General features: G+C 48.1%; 2 pseudogenes; one reads left to right on the forward strand and one right to left on the reverse strand.

Annotated features, from left to right (window-relative positions):
- Window positions 1-354: 354 nt before the first annotated feature.
- LOC115331528 lies at window positions 355-923 on the reverse strand (annotated as a pseudogene).
- A 10,119-nt stretch (window positions 924-11,042) lies between these two features.
- LOC121835255 lies at window positions 11,043-11,988 on the forward strand (annotated as a pseudogene).
- Window positions 11,989-15,024: the final 3,036 nt, after the last annotated feature.

The following is a 15,024-nucleotide window of genomic DNA, read 5'->3' on the forward strand; positions in this document are numbered from 1 at the left end:
TGGCCTTTAAGCCAACGGAGACCCTAGACAAAAAGCTGCCAGTGGCAGCTTGACGAGGTCTGGGGCCCGTCTAAAATTTGTCAGCAGGACATCCATTCAGAACACAAAAAGATATTACATGCAAAGATAGGCTGAGTAATCACTTCATGCATTGAACTTCTAACAGCATTATACAAAAGAAAAAAAAAGTTATTCGCAGAACTTGTGACAGTTTGAAAACATATACAGCTACATATAGAAGAAAATTACGCAAAACAACACAAGGCGCACAAACGCATAACTTCTAACAGCACTGTACAAAATGCAAAATTTATACAAAGGTATGGGTATGCTCAAGAAATTTCACGGAACAATTCACAAGAAATGCATAAGTAATGATTTCCTTCCCATTTGATATATATCGGTATTATTATTAAGAAGATGATTAAGTAATAAAGGTAGACGATATGTAATTGACTGGTAAGTATAGTTAGTACGAGCTCGTGGTACTATCCATTTTTCGAAAAGACGGGTGTTGAAACTACGAGGATGTTCGGAGAGCTCTGACATCTTGCATAAAAGCGAAGCATGCTCAGGAGATGAAAAACGAAAGCTGTGCAGTAATCTATGGTCATACATCTTATCAAGATTAATTTTTTTTATATTTGGCAAACAAAGGTTTGGTGTGAGCGAGATAGTGCTCATTGGCAATATAACGAAGCATCTTTTTTTGAAGTAAAGTAAGTTTTTCTATGTTTGTTTGTGTAGTTGTCCCCCAAACAAGATGGCAATAATTAATGTAAGACTGAAATAGTGAATAGTAGATTTGTGATTTCACGTTAACTGGGAAAATATTGCGGCAGTGTGACATAACTCCAACCACCCTAGACAGCTTCGTAACAAGATAATTGACATGATCATTCCACAAAAGGTGTTCAGAAAAAATTATTCCAAGCGTCTTATGTTGTTTCACTAACTCGATTGGTACGCTGCCTGTTGTAATATTATGATTAATTGGCAGAGCCCTGCTCTTTGGTCGAAAAACTATAGCTTTCGTTCTCTGGATCTTAATTTTAAGGCCATTGTTGTTGGACCATAAAAGGAACTGGCTAAGAACATCATTTGCGTCTACGATTAATTTTTCAACATTCGTTTCGGCAAGAAATAGGCTGGTATCATCAGCGTATATTATGTATTTTATTTGTTTGTTTATATTAACAATATCATTAATATACACATTAAATAACAATGGCCCAAGTATACTACCCTGGGGAACCCCACATCGTATGTTAAGAAAAGGCGATGTATGACCATCGATCACAACACATTGCTTACGGTGCTCCAAATAGGAATGTAAAAGGGACACACCACGTATTCCACAACAGTATAGTTTATCAAGTAGTATCTTATGGTTTATGAAATCAAACGCCTTACTAAAATCTATAAATATACCAAGGGTAAACAGGCGATTTTCTATATTTTTCAAAAAAAATTCTTTTTGTTGAAGCAATGCAGACTCAGTTGACTTTCCTTTGCGAAAACCATATTGAAAATCCGAAATCAGAGAATGTTTAGCAAAGAAAGAATCGAGGCGTTTTAAAATAATTGTTTCAAGCCCTTTGGAAAATATAGGAAGTATAGAGATAGGCCTATAGTTTGTCGGTAGATTTTTATCTCCTTTAAATATGACTGATACTTTAGCTAATTTCATTCTATTAGGAAACGCCCCCTGTGACAAGGCAAGGTTAAAAATATGCACCAGGCAAGAGGCGATGATATCTATAACAAATTTTACGGGTCTAGCTTGTAAATCATCTGTGTCGCAACTTCTACTATTGCTAAGACCCGTAAATATAGAACATACTTCGTGTTCATCAGTTGGTTCTAAAAAAATTGTTTCGTGTACTATATCTTGTATAAAACTGAAGGCAATAGCATTACTTGGCGGTGGGCTTAAGTTTACGAATACCTTATTGAAGTGTTCTGCTAATGATGCACCAGAAACGTTTTTCCCGTCAACAGAAAGTTCACCAATAGCTTTACGTGGTCTACTACGGTGTAAAACCTCATTTATGGATTTCCAAACTAATTCTGGTCGTTTTTTTTGCAATTTCGGTTAAAAAGCTGTGTATGGTACTCCAGTTTACCTTTCCGCAATTCAGATGTCAGGCGGTTACGAAATTGCTTGAAAATTATCAGTTTATCGGGATCTCTCGACGTTAAAAAAGACTTATATAAACGATTCTTCTTTTTTAACATTTTCAGGTGCAGAGGAGTGATCCAGGGCTTCCGAATATTTCTAGAAACTGTCTTTGTTAATAAGAGAAAATTCGAGCTATAGACATTGCTAAAGATGCTAATAAATGTGTTATACGCCTCATCTGCACATGTTTCAGAATAAACTGGGCCCCAATCAGTGCGCAAAATTTGAAACCTGAAATTTTCCAAATTACGCTCGGATATGTTTTGAAAAACATATGATACTTTATTTGATTTCACTATGGAAGCGCCAACCTCACAGGATATAAATATAGGAATGTGATCGCTAATATCACTAATTATTGTACCAGCGTCATTAACGTCTGTGCTAATATTGGTAGCGAAGAGGTCAAGGGCACTGGAGCAGGAAATATTTATTCTAGTGGGAGACAGGATCACATTCATGAAGCCATTTGAACTGATGATGTTATCTAGTTGCGACGATAAAGTCGAGTGTGACAGTGTGTTCACATTGAAATCTCCACCAAGGAAAAGGGTTAATTTATTTAGAGATATAAATTCAAGATACCTATCTAGAAACGAACTAAACTTATCAAAACACGCCGATGGCGTTCTATATACTACTGAGAAAACTAAGTTGTTACTTTGTACAGTTAGTATTTCAAAATCATCTGTCATTTCAGTATACCTTGCTAGAAGTTCACACCTAATGTTTTGCCGAACGTAGATGGAAACACCTCCTCTGCGTTTCACCTGACGATTTAAATAAAAATGAGTAAGGCATACATATCATCGTGGTCATGGTACCATGTTTCTGTTAGCATAAAGACGTCGAATTGAGATGGAAAATGAGAAATTAATGTGTCAAATGTATCCACTTTATTTCTGAGAGAGCGCACATTGAGATGAAATGCAGAAAGAGCGTTCTTAGTTTGTAAGCATTTCATTACATCGGATGGCAAAATACAGTCGTGATACCGCATTTCCATTTGGCGAGACAGTCATTTACATCAGTATCTAGCAAATTTTGACGAGATCATCTTCATTCACAAGTTGAACAATAGGCGTGCTGTCAGACTTCCGGGCGAATATCTTTCCATTTTTTGCCCAGACAAATTTCCAGTGAAATTCTCGCTTCCTCCCGATAGCTTTGCCAAGCAGACGCTTGAGCGCTGGGCATAAGTGCTCATGTACAAAAACTGGCAAAGCCGGCGAGAGGCCAAGATCAACAGAAGTGATACGCCTCTTGTTTGCGTTCTCAAGCACAGCATCGCGTTTACGGCGGTTTAGAAACTGGACGATGATGTTGCTTTCTCCAACGATACGCGTCGGTACGCGATGACACACTTCGATGTCGGAGGGCGTTATCGGTTCACCGATGATCTCACCGATTTGGGTCAGAACGGTTCCGAGTTGTTCGTTATCACATTTTGGAATGCCTTTAATCTCTAGGTTTACGTTTCGCGTGTACTGCTCGCAGAGAAGCAGCCTAGTCTGACATTCTTTCATCTCTTTCTGCAAATCTGCATTTGTTTGACGAAGGCCTTCGTTTTCTTTTTTTAATGCTACGTTTTCCTTGAGAACTTCGTCCAGTTTCTTTTTCATTAGTTCGAATTGGCTGTTCATGAAGTCCATGCTATTCTTAACTTCACGTAAATCAGCTCGGATGTCTCTATCAAACGAGTCTTTCAAAGTTCTTACTTCTTTCTTTAAGTCCTCTTTTAACTCAGAGAACATTTTGGTGAGATCCTTTGCCATATTGTAGGCACAAAACAAAAACAGAACAAACCAGCACAATACACTCTACACTATGGCAGCAGCGACAGAAAAAATGAAAAAAAAAAAAACACGTCAAACAACCGGATAATGAACCAACCTGCAAATACGTGGTTCAGCGTTTAGTGCCGTGAACTGTTGGCCGTCGCTGCTGCCAAATGACGGTGGTGTCGATGGTGGTCCCCTTTTACGCTACCGCTTCGATGATGTAATCGGCGCAGACCAGTAGAAGCGCGAGGTGATTGGTGCGTAGCGGCACGTGGCAGGGCAGACGGATAAGCAGAGTTTCCGAGATGATGCGACGGTCCTGCACCTTGCCCGATGATACAGACGAGGCGGCAGCACAAGATATCTGCAAATACGTGGTTCAGCGTTTAGTACCGTGAACTGTTGGCCGTCGCTGCTGCCAAAATTTGGTCGAGATAGTCAGGAAAACCCGCGGAAAAATCAAGGAATTTGAAAGAACCAACTTGATAGATAGCCCGATTGTGGCCGTAAAAAAATACTGCACATAGTACGTAGGCAATGTTTGGTGCATAGTTATAGTCACCTCGGTGACTACGAGGCAAGAGCGCCGGCCTACGGATCCCCAAGTGGCGGGTTCGAAACCCAGCCGAGGTGCCCGGAATTTGACGGAGGCTTATTGCGGAGAAGGCGCCGTAAAACCGAGCTTTCGGTTGCACATCAAAAGATCCCCGGGTGGTCGAAATTAATCCTCAGTCCTCCGCTGGGGCGTGCCAGATGCACGTTGTTGGTTTGGCACGTAAAACTTCCAAATTTTGGTGCATAGTTATGCATCAATGGATGGCTTGGTTCTGGTGAAATAGTACTTGTAGTGAGAAAAATATTTTACTCGGTGGGAGGGACGATTGTGGAAGTTGGGGAGCGCAGGGAACCTCTGAGGGTGCACCGAAAAATCTAAGGGTCCTAGGAACGCAGTTTGAAAACCTAAGCTCAATGGAATGACCTACATGTGAAGTTTCGTCATATGGCTTGATGAATGCAGGCTGCAAGTTTCCAAGCACACGACACATATGGACCACATTATCCATCAATGGAATTAGAGTTATGGGCACTGTCATTTTGAGAATGTTATAAATCTTGATCCTTGGGATCATTCGCTCCGCATGAATGCGCACCTGCGCAATGTTGTACGTATCCCGTACTTCCTGTTCGCCAAATTGCCCATTCCCAGAAAGAAAAGGGGGCATCACCAGCACTGCATCGGCGTCCTTCAGACCTGCCTTAATGCCCGGGAACCCCTTGTCTGCTAAAATAACATCCCCGGGTTGTACCACACTCAGGAAGCCGGAGTCCACAGTGTGGGCACCCTGGCGGCTCCCCAGCCAAGTTGCCCGACTGCGAGGTAAAGGTACCGAAGTTTTCCCTCGTGGCGGCGACGTCACGCCAGCCACGCGCACATCGGATGCGCCGCCTTGATAAGGCAGATCAGAGGCGGCGCACGGAGAGTCGCTGCCTGGACTCCGGCGGCGCCAATAGCAATGTTAATCGTCTCGTCCATGTCCCATTAAATGTAGTTTCTTGTTGTTAAAACCGTTGGCTCCGTGTTATTCCTCCGGGTCGGGTATGCAGCAAAGCAAACCGACCACAATGGCGCCCAACCGTGGTATGCTACCCACTCGCAGGAATTTCACGGGGCTTGGTTTCTTCTTTCGGTAAGCTTTTTTCCCATACCCCGTGTTTCCTATCGTTGTTTTGTGCTTCCGTCACGTCCGCGTTTGTTGTATTGGCGTGTTTCTGACTGGTGTTTTTGTGACCGCGGCAATCGTTTTGCGCGCTTGTGTTGGGTTTTTGGGGGCGTTTCTTTTTTTTGTGCTCGCAGGCATGCTCAAACTGGAGCAGGAAGCCGCGATGGCCGCAGCGGCACAAATGAACCTGCTCACGAAGGTCACGGAGATGTGCGACTCCGTGATGAAGCGCCTGGCCCACACGCCTGGCCAGCAGGAGTCCCCACCGCGAGAGCCCCGACCACACTTGACTGTTCCGGTCTACATGGGGTACGACGACGTCAAGTCCGTGGCAGACTTCCTGGGCGAGCTGCAGACGTACCACCTTGCCTCCGGTGCCTCGGAAGCCTTCATCGTGGACCGGATTGTCCCGCTGGCGTTACAAGCCAGCGCCAGGTGCTGGTTGGGGTCGCAGGCCCCCTTCACCAGCCTGGCGGACTTCCAGACAAGGCTTCGCGAAGAGTTCCTGCCTGCAGGCTACGCGACGCAGATTCTCCGAGAGCTCGAGGCAAGGACGCAGCACCCGGATGAAAGTCTGGTCCGGTACGTTCGGGTCATGCAAGAGCTCTTCAAGAGGGCGGACCCGAAGTCACTGGAGTCGGACAGAGTAGCTCGGGTCAGAAGACAGTGTCACCCCAGGTACCACCTCTACCTGATCAACCGCACCTTTGAGACCCTTCAAGAGCTAGACCGGGGCGCCCGCCTCATCGAGGAAGCTCTTCATGCAGAGCGGAACTACGTCCCGCCGCCACCAGCCAAGTCCGCGCTCGAACCGGCATGCGCATGGCGGGTCCCCGAGGCCTCCACGCAAGTGGACTGTCCGAACGAGACCTCCCTTCCCCACCACGTCAACCAGGAGAGTTGGCCTGGCATGCATGGTGATCTCCCGTGCGGGGTAAGCGTATGTTCGCCTAACTCTCCCCGAGAGGTCCCCGGAGGATCAGCGAGGCCCGTGAGGGTTTCGGGCGGGGGTCGCCACGACAGGTGGGAGGTCGTTGGCCGTGCCCTATCGTAAGCTGGGGCCCAACGGAGATCACCACCCAAGCGAACCATCTTCATCAGTCTGCTCCTGCAAGTGCTGGCGAAAACTGGCACGGTGCGGTCGCAAACCCGCAGCCCAGCAGCATTGATCCTTGCCGCAACGGAACAAGCCCTCCCCACAACAGCCAGTCGCAAGCCTGGTGGAGGCCCTCCCATAGTGGTTCCTTATCCGATCACTGGAGGCGGTCCGACGGGCACCTCGGTGCGGGTGGCCTAAGCAGGCAACTGTGTCGGACTGCTGCTACCACTGCGAGCAGCCCCGCCATCACCGAAACCAGTGTCGAAGACTTCTGGACACTACAAACAAAAGGTGGCACGAGACGGCGGCAAAGGGCCGGAACCAGAACCAGGGAAACTACTACGGCCGGCGACGCTGAAACCAGACAGCCACTCGCCGACGGCCATTGCAGTCCCTGGGAGCAGTGAGGCCGTGGCACAGATTCCATCGGTATGTCGAATCCAGCCCGAGCCTAATATCATTGAACCGCGCATGACGATTTTACTGCTCGATTTTCCCATTGCCGCACTTTTTGATTCCGGGGCTGCTATCTCGCTCATAGGGGATTTCGTTTTCGAACTCTGCAAAGCAAAAAAGATAAGCCTCCGGGAGTGCGAAACCCGTTTGCAGCTAGCTTCTGGTACAGCGATAACAGCTGGAGGAGCCGTGAGGCTGCAGATTTGGTTTAATGAAAAGAAGCGGCGTCAGCGATTTCTTTATATGCCAGGACTTGTGGTACCCGTGATCTTGGGCCGAGATTTCATTACAGGCGAAAGCATGACACTCGACTTTTCTGGTGGTGGATACCGGCTGGGACAACAACCAGAGCTGACTCCGTTTACCAAAAGGGAGGACTGCATCCCTAACTCGACCACTGCAGCCCACTTCACCACGGTGCCAGACGTCTTGCCTGCCGGCGTTCGAGAATCGTTGCGAAAGTGCCCCGCAAGCAGCCAGCAGGAGCAGGAGCTGCAAGCCGTCCTTGAGTCTTTCTCACCGATGTTCACGGAAACACCTGGAAAGACTGACATTCTGCTGCACCGCATTGAAACCGGTGACGCGCCGCCTCGGAGGTGCAACCCCCGACCGATCAGCGTCCACAAAAGGGCACTCCTTGATGCGGCGCTCAAGGAAATGATCGACACCGGTTCAGTACGTGAGTAGAAGAGCCCCTGGGCATTATCCGTTGTTCTCGCCCCGAAAAAAGACGGAACAGCCAGACTCTGTGTGGATTACAGGCGGCCTAACGATGTGTCCGTACGAGGCAGCTACCCTTTCCCCAGAATTTCCTCTGTGATGTACGCGCTCGGTAACGCGACCGTATTTACAACGCTGGATTGCAGTCGCGGGTTCCTTCAGATCGAGATTCACCCATCAGACGTTCCAAAAACGGCTTTCATCTGCCACAGAGGGTTGTTCGAGTTCACCCGACTGCCGTTTGGCTTGTCTAACTCTCCAGCCAGTTTTCAACGCCTGATGGATGTTGTACTTGGGAACTCGAAGTACGAATTTGCCATGGCATACATGGATGACGTGGTTGTTTTCTCGAGAACTATCGAAGAGCATGTCGAGTACCTTCGCATTGTACTTAAGCGAATGCGTAATGCTGGGCTCACGATTCATCCCGGAAAGGTTCAGTTAGCCGCGCCCAAGATTAACCTTCTTGGATTCGTTGTGGATAACGGCACGCTCCGCCCCAACGAAGATAAGTTGCGCGCGCTAACGGAATACCCAAGCCCACATGACGTAAAGAGCCTACAAAGATACCTCGGAATGATTGCGTTCTACAGGGATTTCATTCCACACTGTTCCGAGATATCGCAACCGCTCAATCACATTCTAAAAAAAGGCGTCAAGTGGTGTTGGGCCGAACAACAACAATGCGCATTCGCAGCCCTTTCAAAAGCCGTGACTGACAACGCTTTTTTACAGCTCCCACACTTGAACAAGCCGTTCGTTCTGCAGACAGATGCAAGCGACTGTGGCCTGGGTGCTGTCTTGCTGCAGGAGTATGGCGGTGTGCTTCGGCCAGTTGCTTTCACGAGCCACACGCTAACTCCAGCCGAGCGCAACTACAGTGTCGCAGAACGTGAATGTCTCGCCATTATTCATGCTTTGAAGCGCTTCGATATGTACCTATATGGCGCAACGTTCCAGATTCAATCTCATCACTTAGCGCTATCATGGCTAAGGGGACTTAAGAATCCAGCCGGACGTCTTGCTCGTTGGCCGCTTACGCTACGACAGTACGACTACTCCATTGTGTACCGCCCGGGGTCAACTAACTAAGTTGCTGATGCGCTTTCTCGTGCTCCACCTCCCGAGGAACACTCGCAGGATACCCATGGCTTGGTGACCATCGCGGCCACGACACGAGGATCCCCAGGTTCACGGTGGGGTACATTGGTGAGCCGCGAGGAGCTTCGCGAGGCGCAGCTGGATGACGGACTCTGCCAACGCGTGTCCGCTTGGCTGGCAGCAAGAGGTCCAGTCGACCGCCCAAGTGACTAGGAGTTCGACTCCTACTTGATGAGCGACGACGGCCTCCTGCTGCGCTACATCCCCCAGGCCGACGACGATCCGGATGGCTCGGCATTCCGGACCGTGATACCCCGCAAGCTACGTAAGCTTTTCATCCGATACATGCATGACTCTGCCTTGGCAGGACACAGCAGTGGGAGCAAGACCTACGAAAAGTTTTCCCAAATTGCTACCTGGCCAGGCATGAGGCAGGATGTGCTCCGATACGTTCGTAGCTGCTCGGTGTGCCAGAAGGCAAAACCACGTGGTGGCCAGCCCCCCGGTCTCATGCAACCAATCGCGAGTCAGAGCCCTTGGCAGATTTGTTGCTATGACGTCATGGGCCCCTTCCCACGTAGTACCCGTGGTAATCAGTACTTATTCGTGGTAACCGACCACTTCACGAAGTGGGTCGAGTTATTCCCTTTGCGGAAGCTAGATTCGCAAAATATCTGGGAGTGTCTACTAGAAACATTCGCTAGGTTTGGCTTTCCTGCACAGCTTGTAAGCGATAATGCCTCCTATCTAACGAGTAAGGTGTTCGTCGACGCATGCGCGGTGCTGGGAATCAAGCACAAAAGAACTTCCCCATACCACCCGCAAGCAAACATCACGGAAAGGGTAAATCGGAACCTTAAGATGATGTTAGTGGACTACACAGAGCGCCACAAGGACTGGGACGCGAAACTGCCCGAGCTGGCATTCGCAACCCGTACGACCACTAATCGGTCAACGGGTCTCACTCCTGCTCAATTGAATTTCGGCAAGGAGCTTGAGTTCCCTCTTTTTAACAGTCTCCTTTCTACAGAGTCTGGGGGAAGGCTTCGCCCCTACGTGAAGTTCGCAGAGGACCTGCGAAAGCGCTTCTCCGATAACCCTCGAGAGGCCCGAGAAAATCTCGACGTCGCCCGAGTACAGCAGGCAGAACAGTACAACCAGGGGCGACGTGACTTGCAGTTCGAGGTCGGAGATATTGTGCTCCGGCGTACTCACCCACTGAGTGACGCCGCTCGAGGCTTCGCAGCCTCCTTCGCCAACAGGTGGGAACGTCCGTTTCGCGTGCGTGAAAAGTGCTCGCCACTCACTTACAAACTAGTTAACTGTGAGTCTAGTGAGGAAACCGGACCTGTTCATGTCACCGACCTTAAACGATTTTTTCAAGCAGAAGACGAAGATTTCTCGCAGGACCGGAACGACACTGACGGCAGTCCCGTTCCGGAAACCCCCTTGTCTCCACCGAGGCGGCGGTATAACGTGGGACGTCGGTGACACCAAAGAGAGAGGAACCTTTTTTTTTGTCTCCTTGGCCTCTCTCGCATTTTGGGGGTAGTTGTCTACTTCCAGGGATCTGCCCCCTTTTCAAGAGAGGGGGGAGAAGATTGTGTTCCCACCTCAGATCCGTTATTTCAAACTTTCTGGAAGGGGTGCGAAGATAACGTCAGGCTCAACCCTCAACTGAGCTCCATGTCGTCTGTTTCCTTGTTTTTCTGTGGAGCTGGCTCATGGACACCACCTTCACCACAGCCGCCATCGGGATGACACGGCGGCCGGTCTCATGGTGGACCGGGCCACCAAGGACGTCGGCGCGCCAGGGGCAGCCCAGAGAACCATGGACCGCCGCCACCCTCTACAGGATGGAGCGGCAGCTGGCTCGGATCAAGGACCACGTGCAGAGCAGCCACCTGCTGGAGGCGGTCCAGAGCAACAAGGTGGAGGCCTGGCCCAGAACAAGCACTTTCGAGGCGGGGCTCGGCATCGACATGTCGTTCGCAAGCCGCTCACGTCGAATTCTTCTTCAGGTTGGTCTGGTCTACAACCCTGTATCTTATCGCAGTAACAGATGTGCCTTGTCGATGCCGCGCCCCTTTTCCCTTGTATTCCGCGATATTGACGCAAAAAGTCTTTGTGTTGTGTATGCGCTCTGTTGCGCGCTGTCTGTTGTCATTAGAATGCTGCTGATTGTATCCGGTGATGTTGAGGTCAACCCAGGTCCCTTTACCCAAGAACAAGTGCACAGAATGCTCGAAGTAATGGAGTTGCTACCGAGCATAAAGTCTACGCAAGACGTTCTTCTAACTGAAATGACAGCAATTAGACAACAGCAGATATCGGCTGAGGAAAAGCTGACGTCACTGTCGGTGGCGCTTGAATCTCTAAAAAAAAGATGTCGCTTCATTAAAAACCCTTGAAACGAAAGTACAAAGTATGCTGGCCACGTCGACTGCATTTTCTGAGCAGTTGTGTCAGCTAACCACCAGTCACGATGATTTAGAAAACCGCTCTCGGCGAAACAATCTAATCTTTCACGGCATCGACGAGGACGCAAATGAAACATGGGCAATATCGGAAGCAAAAGTGGCGAAAACGTGCGATAATCTGTTGGGACTCAAACTCGAAGATACGCATATTGAACGTGCTCACCGACTTGGCCGATTTAACGCAGGAAGATGCAGGCCAATAATTGTTAACTTTTCTTCTTTTAAAACAAAACAAGGCATACTGTCACAGGGACTTAGATTCAAAGACAGTGGAATATCGATTCGAGAGGACTTCTCTGACACTCTCCGTCAGGATAGGAGGAAGCTTCTTGAATACGCCAAGGCCCAAAATGTGCCATTTCAACTACGTTTCAACAAATTATTAATGGGTCAAAAATCTTACTATTTTGATCGAACAGACATGAGTGTAAAAGAAAGACCAGCATAGCAACCAGTTCATCTTCCTCGGAATTGTGCTAAAAAGACCACAGCAGTGGATGAACTAGTTGTACTCTTTGTCAATTGTCGTAGCATAAAAAATAAAGTTGATGACTTTGCCGACTTAATTAACACTACCGCTCCTAGTGTTGTTATTGGGACAGAATCCTGGCTTGATGACACGATCGATGATGCAGAGGTGTTTCCGCCAGAGTATTCTGCTTACCGAAGGGATAGGAATAGGCATGGCGGCGGGGTATTCCTGTTAATACATAACAGCTGACAAAGCCTTGCTGTTGATTTTTCCAATTTCTCTTTTGAAGCTGTTATGTGTAGGGTGTCCCTGCTGAATGGCGAATTCCTCGTCATCGGCTCCTTTTACAGACCACCTGCGACTAGTGACGAATCAATCCAACTATTAACAAATGCCTTGTCATCCATTTCTTTCGACTATCTTGTGCTGGGAAGGGACTTCAATTTTCCGGATATTCAATGGGATGAAGGGTTGCCGAGTACCTCAAATTCATCCGTGCCATATCAATCCTTTATCAATTTTACTTCTAGTTTTTCGCTGCACCAGCACGTGTCAGTTCCTACGCGCTTGGACCCTAGAAGAGATAGCACGCTCGATTTGATTTTCAGCAATAAAAGTTCTATTATCTTTTCTGTCTCAGCTATTCCTGGCATTAGCGATCACATGGCGGTAATCGGACAAATAAAATGCGCAGAGAAAGCAGTAGCTCGTATGCCCCCAAGGAAAATTTTTCTATACGATCAAGGTAACTACGCGACTGTGGCTGACGAACTTTTCTCTTTTTTTCCTTTGTTTAGAGACCTCAGTGCTGATGTGGATGTTGACACACTCTGGAATATGTTTAAGACAAAGCTAGAATCCCTTACTGACACCTTTGTTCCATCAAAAGTTATAACCTCCACAAGACGCAACGACAAGCCATGGATTAACAAAGAGCTACGTCACATCATAAAGAAAAAACGGCGAGTGTTTGTAAAGTACCGACAAAATAGCAACTCTGGTAATCTGGCCCGCCTGAAGGAGCTTACAACACTCTTCAAAGAAAAGATGTCCTATTTTAAAACTATGTTTCACAACTCCCTTGACGAAAAATTAGAGCGAAACCCGAAAATATTCTGGAAATACGTTAAGGCCTCAAAGAGAGACGTCACGGACATTCCACCCATCAAAGAATCCGGACGACTAGTAGATAAGGACAGTGATAAGGCGCCCACAACGTCTCCCGTCATCGACATGCCGGACGAAGCTTGAAGGGGGGGGGGGGGGGGGTGGAGTGTGGGCATTCTGGCGGCTCCCCAGCCAAGTTGCCCGACTGCGAGGCAAAGGTGCCGAAGATTTCCCGCGTGGCGGCGACGTCACGCCAGCCACGCGCACATCGAATGCGTCGCCTTGATAAGGCAGATCAGAGGCGGCGCACGGACAGTCGCTGCCTGGACTCCGGCGGCGCCGGTAGCAATGTTAATTGTCTCGTCCATGTCCCATTAAATGTAGTTTCTTGTTGTTGAAACCGTTGGCTCCGTGTTATTCCTCCGGGTCGGGTATGCAGCAAGGCAAACCGACCACAACTGTTACGTCGATGTCCGAACAGCGGCCTCCGTAGGCCTTTGAAGAAAAAACAAATCACCCCGTTAGGTGCAATTGCATCCAAAAACTTCAGCGTGTACCCCCTCTTATAGCTTGAGTAGAGCACACGCTGCTGGTCCACACTACTTGGTTCCTCCGTCCTGACTTCAGTGCAGTCGATTATCATCCTGCACTCCCGCTAGTTTGCCTTAAAGCAATCCGGCAAGGTTGCTCTGATAATACTCGACGGAGGCCGAAAAATCCAGTTGCGTGTCGCAGCAATCAAGGTTGTCAACACTGCCCGAAAGTGGCGTGATGCAGTCGTCTTGTCTATGTCAAACAAGACTACAAGTGCGGTGTACCTCCAGTCCAAGTTTCAGTTTAACCAGAAACAACAGCAACCTGTTCGGAAGAGGCACGTCGCAGCTGCGCTCAGGAAGAAGGGGCAGCATGCTCAAAAGCAGAGAAAACACTCCCATGCTCACATTACATATGTCCCGCAAAGCATCATTGGAATGCCGGATACTGTCGTACCCTCCAAAAAAGCTTGTCCTCTCGTTGGTACCTGAGGGCCTTGAAGATACTCGTGGCTTGTGCTGCACCTCAGCGTCGTAGACCTCACGATGTGTGATCTGTGTACAGCCCTCCCCGCCTTGTAAGGAGCATGTGTAAACTGAGAAGCTCCGACAGTAGCCTCCAAAGTTGTCCGTCTGGGTCTCCTGTAAAAGCAGTAGTGATAGGACTTAGTCAGGCTGTCAATGAAAGCTATAGTGCTCAGCAAAGAGCCCAAAACTAACATGCTTTTTTAAAATTATTATAATTTGCAAGTTGGCTCATAATTAGGGTTCCGTGTTTTCTGTTTCTTTCTCCTGTTAGCCAGAAATAAGGGTTTAGCGGGGTTTATGCCGTAAGATCGAATGAATATCTACAGTGTTTCTCGAAAATAGAACTCCAAACCTGCAATTTACTGCTAAGTTGCACATGTAGAAACAATTTCCAAAGAAAGAAGTCACCTGTCGGATACTTCAGTGCAGTCAGTTTTTGCGGTCTATGCAAATAAAGCTGCCGATGAAGGTTGCTCTAAAACCGGGGGTTTACTTATTCAAGCAGAGGCTTCAGTTCAGTGTTTTTCGGTTCTCACCAATTTCTAGAAAAACCTTTCAGAGGTTATGTTTCGGTTTTTATCGGTATATACCAAAGACACGGAACCTTACTCATAACTTAATACTGAACATTTCTCTTGAAGTCAAACAGCTTGACAGGGGGGCAGTAGTCCATGTTCTCGGCTTTCGCTGCAATTAAAATTGTAATGAGGTACGAGGGTTGTGGTACCTGACTGTTGTGGTCCTAGAGATGGTGACATGAAGTAGCTGCACAGCTGCTCTCTTCCTCCACCTGGAAATATTTCACAACCAAAATCTACATTCCTGCTTATTTCGCTCTAGGGAG

Source organism: Ixodes scapularis, unplaced genomic scaffold (genome assembly GCF_016920785.2).
Source record: "Ixodes scapularis isolate PalLabHiFi unplaced genomic scaffold, ASM1692078v2 PGA_scaffold12__126_contigs__length_90152505, whole genome shotgun sequence".
NCBI classification, from domain to species: Eukaryota; Metazoa; Arthropoda; class Arachnida; order Ixodida; family Ixodidae; genus Ixodes; species Ixodes scapularis.